Source organism: Propithecus coquereli, unplaced genomic scaffold (genome assembly GCF_000956105.1).
Source record: "Propithecus coquereli isolate 6110/MARCELLA unplaced genomic scaffold, Pcoq_1.0 Scaffold404, whole genome shotgun sequence".
NCBI classification, from domain to species: domain Eukaryota; kingdom Metazoa; phylum Chordata; class Mammalia; order Primates; family Indriidae; genus Propithecus; species Propithecus coquereli.
The window spans coordinates 964861-976409 of record NW_012149775.1 but is presented as its reverse complement, the minus strand read 5'-3'; the positions used below and the strand labels follow the sequence as shown (position 1 = coordinate 976409).

The following is an 11549-nucleotide window of genomic DNA, read 5'->3' as shown; positions in this document are numbered from 1 at the left end:
TGTGAATAACAGACCTACAGCTGAACCCATCTAACATCTAACTTTCATGCTCTCAGATGAGTTTTAAAGATACAGCCCTAAATTTTGAATTTTATAATTCTTCTTCTCTACTACTGAATTATTTACAATTTCTTCTCTTTTCTTTTTTTTACTGAGCTTATCTACTAAGAGGTAAGCACAAATCCTTTAGACTTTATTGGGAATTTACTTTCCCTAAATCTTCTAGAATACGCCCACTTAATTACATATACCGGCACCCTTCCAAACGCCTGCAGCAGAGCCAGCTGCCTGAAATTAACATCCATCTAACTGCAGGCTGTGGCCCGTTCTCAGGAGTGCTCTGGAAGGAGCTTTAGATTTCGAGAAGAAAGATTGGTAACGGTCTGAACGTAAAAACTATTTCTCATGGATTCTATTTTGATGTTTATTAAACTCACAATTTCCCTTTTTCCTTCATGTCTTCTTAGAAGGAGTTTCCTCATTTTGAGAGAAACTTTTTTGCGGGCTTTGGGCTTGGCGTTTTGTGTTTTGGCCTCCTGTCCGAGAAACTGGGGATGAGGTGCTGTGTCCAGCTGCCTCAACTGCTGGAGACACCCAGTGCCCACTGCCGGGTCACATCTTTTGCTAGCGCTGCATCAGGACCTGTGAATCTACGAGGCAGCCGTCACATTGCTCTCTGTGCAAGACAGCTTTTGAGACAGAGAACATCCGCTGTGTGTGGCAGATGGCAGCCCACAGAGAAATTTGGAGGCTGAAGGCAGATGCGGAGAGACAACCCAGAGAGGAAATACCACCTGAGCGAAGAGCAGAGCGGCTGTGTGGGCGAGACGAGGAGAAGCTCCATTACTACTGCCCGGATGAGCAGCAGATACTGTGTGTGATGTTCCGGGAGTCTCAGGAGCCCCGGGTGGGACCACGCTGCTGTTCTCCCGGAGAAGGCTGCACAGCTTTATCGGGTGAGAATCCTGTTGCATCCCAGCTCTGTTCTTGTAGCCCAGAAAATTCTACAGCACCTTCAGGATAAGGTCCAACTTTTTACCCCACCTTATTGAGGTATGATTCACATGTAAAAAGCTGTACGTATTTGATGTATACAAATCAGTGAGTTTGGGAGTAGGTATACACCTGTGAAACTATCACCACTATTAAGACCATATCCATCACTTCCCAAAGTTTCCTCCCATCCCATTAGATAAGATTTACCCTTTCAGCAAATTTTAAGTATACAGTACAGTCAACTTATGTTAGCTATAGGCGCTATGCTGTATAGTAGATCTCTAGAATTTATTTTTCATGACTGAAACTTTGTACCCTTTGACTATCACCTCACCATTCCCTGCCCCCCCAACCCCTGGTGACCACCATTCTACCCTCTGTTTTTATGAGTTTGCCTATTTTAGATTCCACATATAAGTGAGATCATACAGTATGTGTCTGGCTTATTTCACGTAGCATAATGTCCTCCAGGCCCATCCATGTTGTCACAAATGGCAGGATTTCTTTCTTTTTTAAGGTCAATATTCTATTGTATGCAGGTACCACATTTTCTTTCTTCATTCATCCATCGATGGACATGCGGGTTGTCTCCATATCTTGGCTATTATGAATAATCCTGCAAGGAACATGGCAGTGCAGATCTTTCTCTGAAATACTGATTTTACTTCTTTTGGATAAACACCCAGAAGTGAGATTGCGGGGTCGTATGGTAGTTCTATTTTTAATTTTTTGAGGAATTCCATACTATAATGGAATTCCATTTTATAATGGCTATACCAGTTTACACTCGCACCCACAGTATACCAGGGTTACCTGTTCTCCACATCCTCACCAACACTTACCTTTTGTGTTTTTAATCACAGCCTTTCTAACAGGTCTAACAGTCCATATAGTCCACATTCTCTCTTGCGGAAGGTTCCTGGTAAAGTGCTACCCTTGATAATAAAACTGGTTTGTTCTTCTGTCTTCTACAATACTAAGCATATTCCATTGCCTTGATGGTTTGGTTTTTGAGGCATTTGGATCAAGTCTCATCAGCTGTACAGAATACCAACATTCCTGATAGCTCCCTTAAGTATATAGTTTCAAATGTGTGTTTTCCAGCACATAATTATTGTAAAAATATTTTTTGAGGATATTGTAAAATCTGTGTAAAATCTCCTGTATAAATTTTCTTTCAGAATTTAATCTCAGGGAACATATGATTTCCTCTGAGGTACTAGCATATTTCCTCCTGTCTGCTAAAGAATTATGCAATTCATTGTTTCCCTTTTCTCCTTGGCTGGCAGAAATCTTAAAACCAATGTAGTCATTCTCTCAATAATATGGAGTTGGCATATATATTTTCCTTCACGTTTTGCGTTGATTTTCTATTTCAATTTAAATTGTCTATATTTTTGGTAGAAAAAACAGTGTAAGCATAAATAAAAACTCTACCATAAGTAGTTTAGTTGTTAGAAAATTAGTAATGTAGGCTGGGCGCGATGGCTCACGCCTGTAATCCTAGCACTCTGGGAGGCCAAGCTGGGAGGATTGCTTGAGCTCAGGAGTTCAAGACCAGCTTGAGCAAGAGTGAGACCCTGTCTCTACTAAAAATAGAAAGAAATTAGCCGGACAACTAAAAATAGAAAAAATTAGCCAGGCATGGTGGCATGTGCCTGTAGTCCCAGCTACCCAGGAGGCTGAGGCAGAAGGATCACTTGAGCCCATGCGTTTGAGGTTGCTGTGAGCTAGGGTGACACCACGGCACTTTAGCCTGGGCAAGAGAGTGAGACTCTGTCTCAAAAAAAAAAAAAAAGAAAAGAAAATTAGTAATTAGTAAATGAATAGTTTTAATGATAATAGATTATTATTTTATCTCACTTTTAAGAAACTGCTCTACACCAACACAGCACTCACTGTTTCTTCTTCAATACCTAGAATGGAAATCGTTCCATATGACTATTACACTACATAGTCAGGCGCTGATTTCACTCTGGAATCACTGGCCATTTTCATTGTGATCTTCAAAGTGTCGTGATTATTTCCATAGGGTAAAATTCTTAACCATTTGAAGATTCTGAAGGGAGACAGGGATGGGATTCAGAATTTTCAGTCTACAGAAGAAGATGAGATTCAAGCCCTGCTGGTAAGAGAGGCCTTCAGTGCATGTCCTGTGTACAAGTATGTGTATGGGGTGGGGGTGTAGGTAGCAGGTGGTGTAGGGGTAGGATGGGGTGGCGCATGCATGGGGGAGTGTGAAGAATGGGAGGGGTTGAAGAGATTCCTGTTTTGAACTCATCCCCGGAACATCTCACAGACGTTCTGGTGTTTCCTAGCTTCTCAGAAATCACCTCTTTCTTCCTTCACTGTAGACCAAATTCCAGAACCACAGGCAAGACACTGCATCAGTGTTGGGACAGGGCCATCGGTCCCTGTGGGAAATCAAGCAGTGCCTGCTGGCGTGGTTGGCGGGGCCAGAGCGGGAACTCACTGAAGGGAGCAGCAGCTGTGTCACCAGCGGCTCTGAGGAGCTGGTCTGGCTTGGGACTCTGATGTCCAAGCTGGAGAAGGCTCAGAGCCAGCACTTGAACTTTTGCAGGTGAGGGACCAACTAAACTGTATGAGTCCTCTTGTTCCAAGCTGCAGTGCAGCCTATTTGCAAGAAATTTGGACCAGAAGTCAAGAGAGAGAAGGTTTTATTCTCATTTATTGAGTTCTTTAATAAGTTACCCAGCCAACTGCAGTGGGCAGGGGACTGTAACATGCAATGGAATATTAAGATCTGTACATTTATGATTACAACAAATAATCCAATGTTAAATCTTGTAGTCAGACTGGAGGCCACAAGAATCTGGGAACGGCTTAGTCAGGGAAGGCTTCACAGAAGAGGCTCTTGATGTTGGTCTTGAAGATGTACAGATTTGGGTTGTGAGAAAGCAGGAGCTGCACACTCCACTTGGCGGGAGGTGGGGCATGTTGGTTAGAACTAGACGAATGAGATAATAAACTCAGTGTGTGTGTGTGCACAGCTGTGTGTAGGCACTGAGGAAGACAGGAATAGGCAGATAGATAAGAAGATAGAAGGGGACACAGAGTGACAGGAGCTACCTTTCTGGAAGAGTCAGATTAAGTAAGGAAGAAGTGAAAGGGAAAAGGAGATAGGTAAGACGGGACCAGCTGAGTAGGGGCCTTCCAAGGCAGGCTGAGGTTTCAGTCTTAACTTGATAGACAGTTGGAATCTTTCTTCTTTCTTTCTTTTATTTTTTGATTCTTTATTTTTTTTCATTTCAGGGTATTATGAGGGTACAAACATTTTGATTACATGTTATGACTTTGCCTCACCAAGCCAGGATTAGAGATGTGCCCTTCCCCCATACAATGCTCACTGCGTCCATTAGTTGTGAGTTTACCCACCCCCACCCCCCAATGGGTATCACTACCATGTGAGCACCTTAGTGTTGATCAGTTAGTGCCAATTTGATGGCAAGTACATGTGTTGTTTTTTCTTCCATTCTTGTGATACCTCACTTCAGACTATGGGCTCAATCTCTATCCAGGATAATGTAAGAGGTGCTAGATCACCATTGTTTTTTGTAATTGAGTAGTATTCCATTGTATACATATACCATATTTTACTAATCCACTCATGGATTGAAGGGCACTGGGGTTGTTTCCACATCCTTGCAACAGTGAATTGTGCTGCCTCTTCTTTCTTTCTTTTTCTTTCTTCTTTCTTCCTTCCTCCTTCCTTCCTTCTTTCTTTTTTTTTTTTTTGTTTTAAGACACAGGGCCTCACTCTGTTGCCTAGGCTGGAGTGCAGTGGTGGTGTGAGCGTAGCTCACTGTAACCTGGAACTCCTGGGCTCAAGCAATTCTTCTGCCTCAGCATCCCCAGTAGCTGGGAGTACAGGCGTGGGCTGCCATGCCCAGCTGACAATTGGATGCTCAGTAGATTATCTATCTATAGATAAAAGAAGGTTTCCTGGAGGGGATAGTCTAGAATTCAAATGGAAGACATGAGGGGGAAGCATCTGTCTTTATAAAATGAAACTACGGTGGCAGGCAGACAAGCCTAGGTCCACTGGAACAATTCTCTCTCCAGCCCTGTGTGCCCATCCCCAGTGGCCCCAAAGTAGAGAATGGTGATGGCGCCTGAGAACCTTATTTGCATGACAGTGTCTTTGTTCTCTTCCTGTCCAAGACCAAGTGATACACTAAACAGGTAAGCGCACCTTTGCTTTTTTTTTAAAAAACACTTACAGTGCCCCTCTGTTTTCTCGTTCTCTCATCTTTATTCATGAAATTTGACAAGAGCTAGAAAGGGGATTATTTAAAGGGAAGAGAGGTTCTTCTAGTAGGGTACGTTGAAAAGTATTCCATGGAATGGAGGAGGGAGTTCTAGAAAAATTATCATGGAACTTATGTTAGGATGGTAACAGGCTGAGAGAAAAGGAAATGGGAGGAGATTATAGAAGAATATTAGAGAAAACTTAGAATCCACAATTGTTTCTAAAACCAATTTCCTTTTGCTCTTCCCATTTCTACATGGTTCCCAGCTTCCACTCCTGGCCACAGTCTTCCCCATATTCTGTAGAGCAAATTCCATTATCAGGTTGTCCTCCCTGCTTGACAGTGATGGATTCCTGAACTCTGTCTGCAGGAAGAGGACATTTACGTGGGTCATAACGTATAATGATTCTCTGACAGAGGGTCTGAGGAAATGTGTGCTAAACACTGAACATTGACAGTTTTCAAAATCATACCCGCATGATATGTAGAAGCTTTGAACCGAGAGGATGAAAGCCAGGTGTTCGGAAAACACACAGTTCATCTCCAGAGACACCCAGGGCCAGTGGCATGTACCGAGTGTGCCTTTACTGTGGACCACACGCTGGGCAGACAGGAGGGTGAGACAGGCTATGGGATTCTGGCTGCGGGGACTAGACAGACACGCGTTAGAGATGAGTAATGATATGAGAAATGGGGGTGATACACAACGGGTAATACTTTTTGCCTTTGAAGTATTTTTTCTAGTATTAGCAGTTATTCCAGCTTTCTTTGATTAGTGTTTGCATGGCATTTCTTTTTCTATCCTTTAACTGTCAACCTTTCTGTGATTTTTTGTTTTTGTTTGGTTTTTTTGAGACAGATCCTCACTCCGTTGCCCTGCGCTAGAATGCAGTGGCCTCAGCCTAGCTCACAGCAACCTCAAATTCCTGGGCTCAAGCGATCCTTCTGCCTCAGCCTCCCAGGTAGCTGGGACTGTAGGCAAATGCCACCACCCACCCAGCTGTGTATTTCTACTTTTATCTCCTCTACTTGCCTGTCCCCTTTTGTTCCTCCTATTTTGAATGAATTGTTGGTTTTTGTCTATGTGCCCTGCTTTTGCAGTACACCATAATTTCTAGTATATTGTACTTTTATTATTATTGTTTTCTAGATATTCTGAAATTTTGAATTTCATTTGCTATTTAACATAAGATTTGTTTAAGAAAGAGGATATTTGTCAGTGATGTACTGGGTTTTTTTCTAATAAGTTTTTTTGTTGCATAATTTTTTAATCTTGTGATAAGAAATCGTTGTTGCTATTTCTACCTTTTGGACTTCTGTGAGGCTTTCTATGTAAATTTTTTGATAGTTCCAAACACTTGAAAAGAAGGTGCACTCTGTTTTCTCGGAATAGGATTTTGTATATCTCCATAAGGATTTCCTTAGTAGTTTTAAGTACTTTGTACTGATACTTGTTTTATGACTTCTTGAAAAGGAGTCAAAGATTCCTACTAGTAGTGAGTTTTTCCCATTTTTTCTTGTATTTTCATAGTTTTTGCTTTTTATATTTTAATGCCTTTTTTTCCAGCATGACCTTTAAGGAGAGTTATATCTTAATTGTGGATTATAATCTTTTAAGTACCATAAAATACTTTTTGTTGTCTTATTTGACATTTTTCTGCCTCGAATTCAGTTCTGTCTGAGAAGGAGATCGAGATCTCAGATTTCTTTCATTTTAGGTTTAGCTTATATATCTCTGCCCAGCTTCGTATTAATTTTAAATTTAAACATTTTTTGCTTCTTTCATGTGGGCACAGAAAAAATTTAAATTTAAAGCTTTATCTTAATTTTCATTTATCTGGTATACATTTCCAAGTAATTTCTTTACAAGTTGTAACATTAGTAGGATGTTTCAAAGACCTTCCAAGGCAGAAAATAGCTTGCTTTCTTTTTCTAACATCATACATAAATGATATATTGGTGGCTAGAGAATATTTGGATCATGACACTTTGTTCAGAATTCTCTAGATCTTATCCTTTGACTCTGGTGTTGGAACTGTTTGGACACAGCGTCCACTCTGCCTCTTCAGCCCGCTGTATGCGCACGTGGTGACAGCGGGGTTGCCGTCTTTCTTTCGGTGGTTCCCACTGTGACTTGACTCTCTCTAGGTGTCCCCGGAAGAAGTTCTGGATTGAAAAGCCTATCAGTCCTGCAATAAAAATCAGGCAGAGGAATTTTCAGATAAACTTCTTTCTTTACAGAAAGGACGCAAAGGATTTCATAGTAAAAGAATGGATGAAGGAAGGGGTTCTGAGCCTAGAAAACCTATTTTTTTCTCTATGATGTTTCCTTAGGTTTTGATTCTTGCCTTGGCTTCTTTTTGCTCTTGTGTAGGTCACTCATACCAGACAGGGACACTGGGGAGGGACTCCAGGTAAGTCCAAACCAGGAAGTCTTTCCATGTGAATATTAGCTAAGAATGTTACCTAGACTAAGGTAGAACCATGGTCAATAAGTCCCAGAGTTGGTAAAAAAGATATTTCATATTAAAAAGTTAGGTAAAAGAATATTGAATGGCTGAGGAAAACAGTATGGCAGTTTAAAAAATTAAAAATAAAATTACCATATAATTCAGCAGTCTCACTACTGGGAACATATGTAAAAGAACTGAAAGCAGGGTCCTGAAGACACGCACACCCATGTTCATAGCAGCACTATTCACAGTAGCTGAGAGGTGGAAGAAACCCAAATGTCTACCGACAGACGAATGGATATACAAAATGTGGTATACACATACAACAGAATGCCGTTGAGCCTAAAAATGAAGGAAATTCTGACACAAGCTACAACATGTATGAACTCTGAGGGCATTGTGCTGAGTGAACTAAGCTAGTCACAAAGACAAATACTGGATGATTCCACTCACATGAGTATCTAAAATAGTCAAATTCATAGAAACAGAAACTAGAATGGTGGTTGCCAGAGTTGTAAGAGGAGGAAATGAGGAGTTGTTATTTAATGGGTATAGAGTTTCAGTTTTACAGGATGGAAAATTTCTGGAAATTAGTTACATAACAATGTAAATATATATAACACTAGTGAATTGTGCATTTTAAAATGGTAAAGTTGGTAAATTTTATGTTATTTGGAGTTTTTTTGTCACAATCAAAAATTTTAAATTAACAAAAAGAATATTGGGAGAATTAATCTCAAAGAGGTACCTTTGAGAGTGGGGAGAAATAGTGTGCCCCAAGGTACTCTTTAATGAAGCAACAGATCCTTAGGGCAGACGTTAGATTCTGATTGAACAGCTTTAGACAACTCTGGGTGTCTCCTGCATTGATTTGTCTTTTACTTGAGCTTTCATGGTAGGTGACCTGTCACCTTTTAATGTTATATTAACCAACAGTAAGAGAATTTGACCTAGACAAATGTGATGCCACAATCACTTACTTTTTCTTTGCTCACTCCAGGAAAATGGATGATGGATCTGGAATATAAGACAAGCGAGTATATGGAGAGGACAGTATACTGATGTTTGCCTCAAAGTAAACTCTACACCCACAATTGCAGTTTCCCCATGAAGCTCCTTTACTTATGGATCAGTTCTTTAAACACAGAGGTCTTTTTTTTTTTTTCCCCTGGAAAATGATCTACCATCCTTTTTGTGAGAAAAAGAAACTCTTCTTTTTCTAATGCTTTAACTTAAGGGAAGAACAGATGGAGATGAAGAAGTACAATGGCCAATACTCTGAAGCTGGGTGGGTATCTGGGGCCTAGAGAATATCCCAAAAGAAAGTGACATGATTCATTACCATTCCAACTAAAAGTATAACAGTAGCAGTTACAGTCACACAGGGTCTCCTTCTAAGAAGTTTGTGATTCACCTATATGCCCTCAATTCTCAGAACACCTCCCATCAAGGCAACAACGGGGGCAACAAGGAGGTGGCAGTCAGCTCCTTGTTGTGAGAGCTGTCGGAGCCCACTCTCAGTGGGTCAGTCCCTGGAAGCATGAAGCAGGGCCACCAACTGGCTTAGCAACTTGTCCATTATGCTGATTTTAGCATCTCGCTTCTCAGTGTCCACATACGGAGTCCAGGATAAGTCATGCTGTAGCTTGTAGGCACCAAGGAAGTCATGTGGACAACTTGTCTCCCACTCCTTTGGAGAAATAATGGAAAAATACTGCTGACCACTCTCCCGTTTACAAAGGTAGTAAATGTTGCCAGGTTTTTTCACCATATTACAAGCTACATGGTGTAAGTCGGCATCTCTGCGAGCATCTTCCAGTACCTTCCCAGCTTGTTCTTGCAAATGTTGGATTTGCTCGGTTATGACCGTCAGCTCGTTGGTGGCATTCACTCGAATGAATTCATCAGCCTACCATCAACTGCGCTCCCGGACTTTCAGGGACCCCCCTCCATCTTCTCTGGGGCTGCAGCGTCCTCCATGACAGCACCTTGTCCTTCCACTTAACACAAAGGTCTTTGTGCTGGCTAATCTATCTAAATTCTTGATCCTGACTCCTCAGATTTCAAAAGCATGAGGCTTTTGGGGAGAGCTTTCCCCAGCTGTACTGATCCCAGTCCCTCTCCTTTTCTCCTCTCAAATCTCATCATGCTGCCATGTCCTTGACTTTTCTCCCTGCATTCTCTGCATTTTCTAGACATGGGAACTAATAATACTATCAGCATGAGGTTGACAGAAGCAATCTCTCTTCTGGTCCCCAAAGGGAATCTCCTACCATTGTCCAAAAAGCCCCAGAGTCTACGGGAAATCTACCCTTTGATACCTTTGATGATGCCACACCTTTATTCCTTTTCCCTCACAGTGAGTATCATCCTGAACTCTCATACAGCCTATGGCTACCTCTCAGTGTCTCCAAATGGGAAGAGCATGATACTCACTGGTTCGTGGATGAACAAATGCCAACGTGGTCGGTGATTTGATCCTGAGCCTGGTGTGCTGGGCAGCAAGGGCTTCACCTGGGGCAAAGTGTACTGGGAAGTGAAAGTGGATAGGATCTGGTGGGAAGCAGAGGAGGAAAAAGAAGCAATGAAATACATGGGTGGAGCCAGAGGTGTGTTTGGCAGTAGCTATCTTGGTGGATTCATGGACAGCACTGGTGGGTGTAGTTCTCCTGGATATAGAAATGAGAATGAAGAGTTGGAGGAAGAATGATCTCAAAATAATGGAATATGGCCAACATTCTCCCTGGTGGGGCTGACAAGAGAGTCAGTGGTGAGAAGAGGATTTCTCAACTTCACCCCCAAGGAGGGATTCTGGACTTTGCAGCTGTCGTCAGCTGGGGTCTATGCACGTACTAGCCCTGAGCCTTTCCAGATCTTGTCCTACTGTCCAACGCAGACTGGAGTTGCTTTGGATTATGACGGAGGGAAGGTAACCTTCACCAATGCTAGAACTCAAGAGTTTAACTAACCTATGCTTGCTTAAATCTCAGAGGGGAAAAAAAAACACACACACACACACACACACAGAAAGAAAGAGAGTAAGAGAAGGAAAGAAAGAGAGAAAGAAAGAAAGAAAGCGTTTATCTATGAATTCTCATCTTCCTTCTCTGGGAGAATTTTTCCTCTCCCTATGTCTTAATTACATCAGATTTAGACTTATACTGAGACACTGAGAAAAGACCCCACGGGCATAGCCCTGGGTATTTTCATGTATCTCTTATTCCTTTACATCATTTACAACTTTTTAGCTCAGCTAGACTGTCCTGCTGGGTTTCTGAATCCCCTTAAGCTGACTGGAGCAGTATAAGAGTCAGGAGTCTCTTATTCTCTCTGCTTTGTCTCTAAAATGGAAACGATAATACTTGATCTGATTTATCTACAGTGGAAGAGTTGAAATGTCTTTAACGTATTTATTAAAACATGTGTCACTAGTCTTTTGTTTCTATTTGATTTGGTCCTTGTCTTCTGCCACTGAGACAAAGGCATGGGAAGGAGTGGCTGTGTCATAGGGTTATGGTCTCTATCACTCACAGTAATTGACTACAACATCTGCATGGATTTCTAAAGGGCCTTTCCGGTTACTTAATTTCTCCTGCCACCCTTCTAAGCATCTGGGAAAATAGTAAATATTTTGGTGCAACTCATGCCTGATCAAACATTTGAACTTTATACATTCTGGTATTTGAGATATCTATGATGAGAATTGGCTTATTAATTTCTACTATGTTCTTATAATTTTTACAATAAAAAGGGGAAAGGAAAAAAAAAAAGTTGGGAGGGAGCCACGCGAGGTTTAGCTTATATGAGTTTTTGGGAATTACTGGATCCT

The 11549-nt window shown here is 41.5% G+C and overlaps 1 pseudogene; it reads left to right on the top strand.

Annotated features, from left to right (window-relative positions):
* LOC105817267 overlaps nucleotides 1-10893 on the top strand; it is a 38484-nt pseudogene extending 27591 nt beyond the window's left edge.
* Nucleotides 10894-11549: the final 656 nt, after the last annotated feature.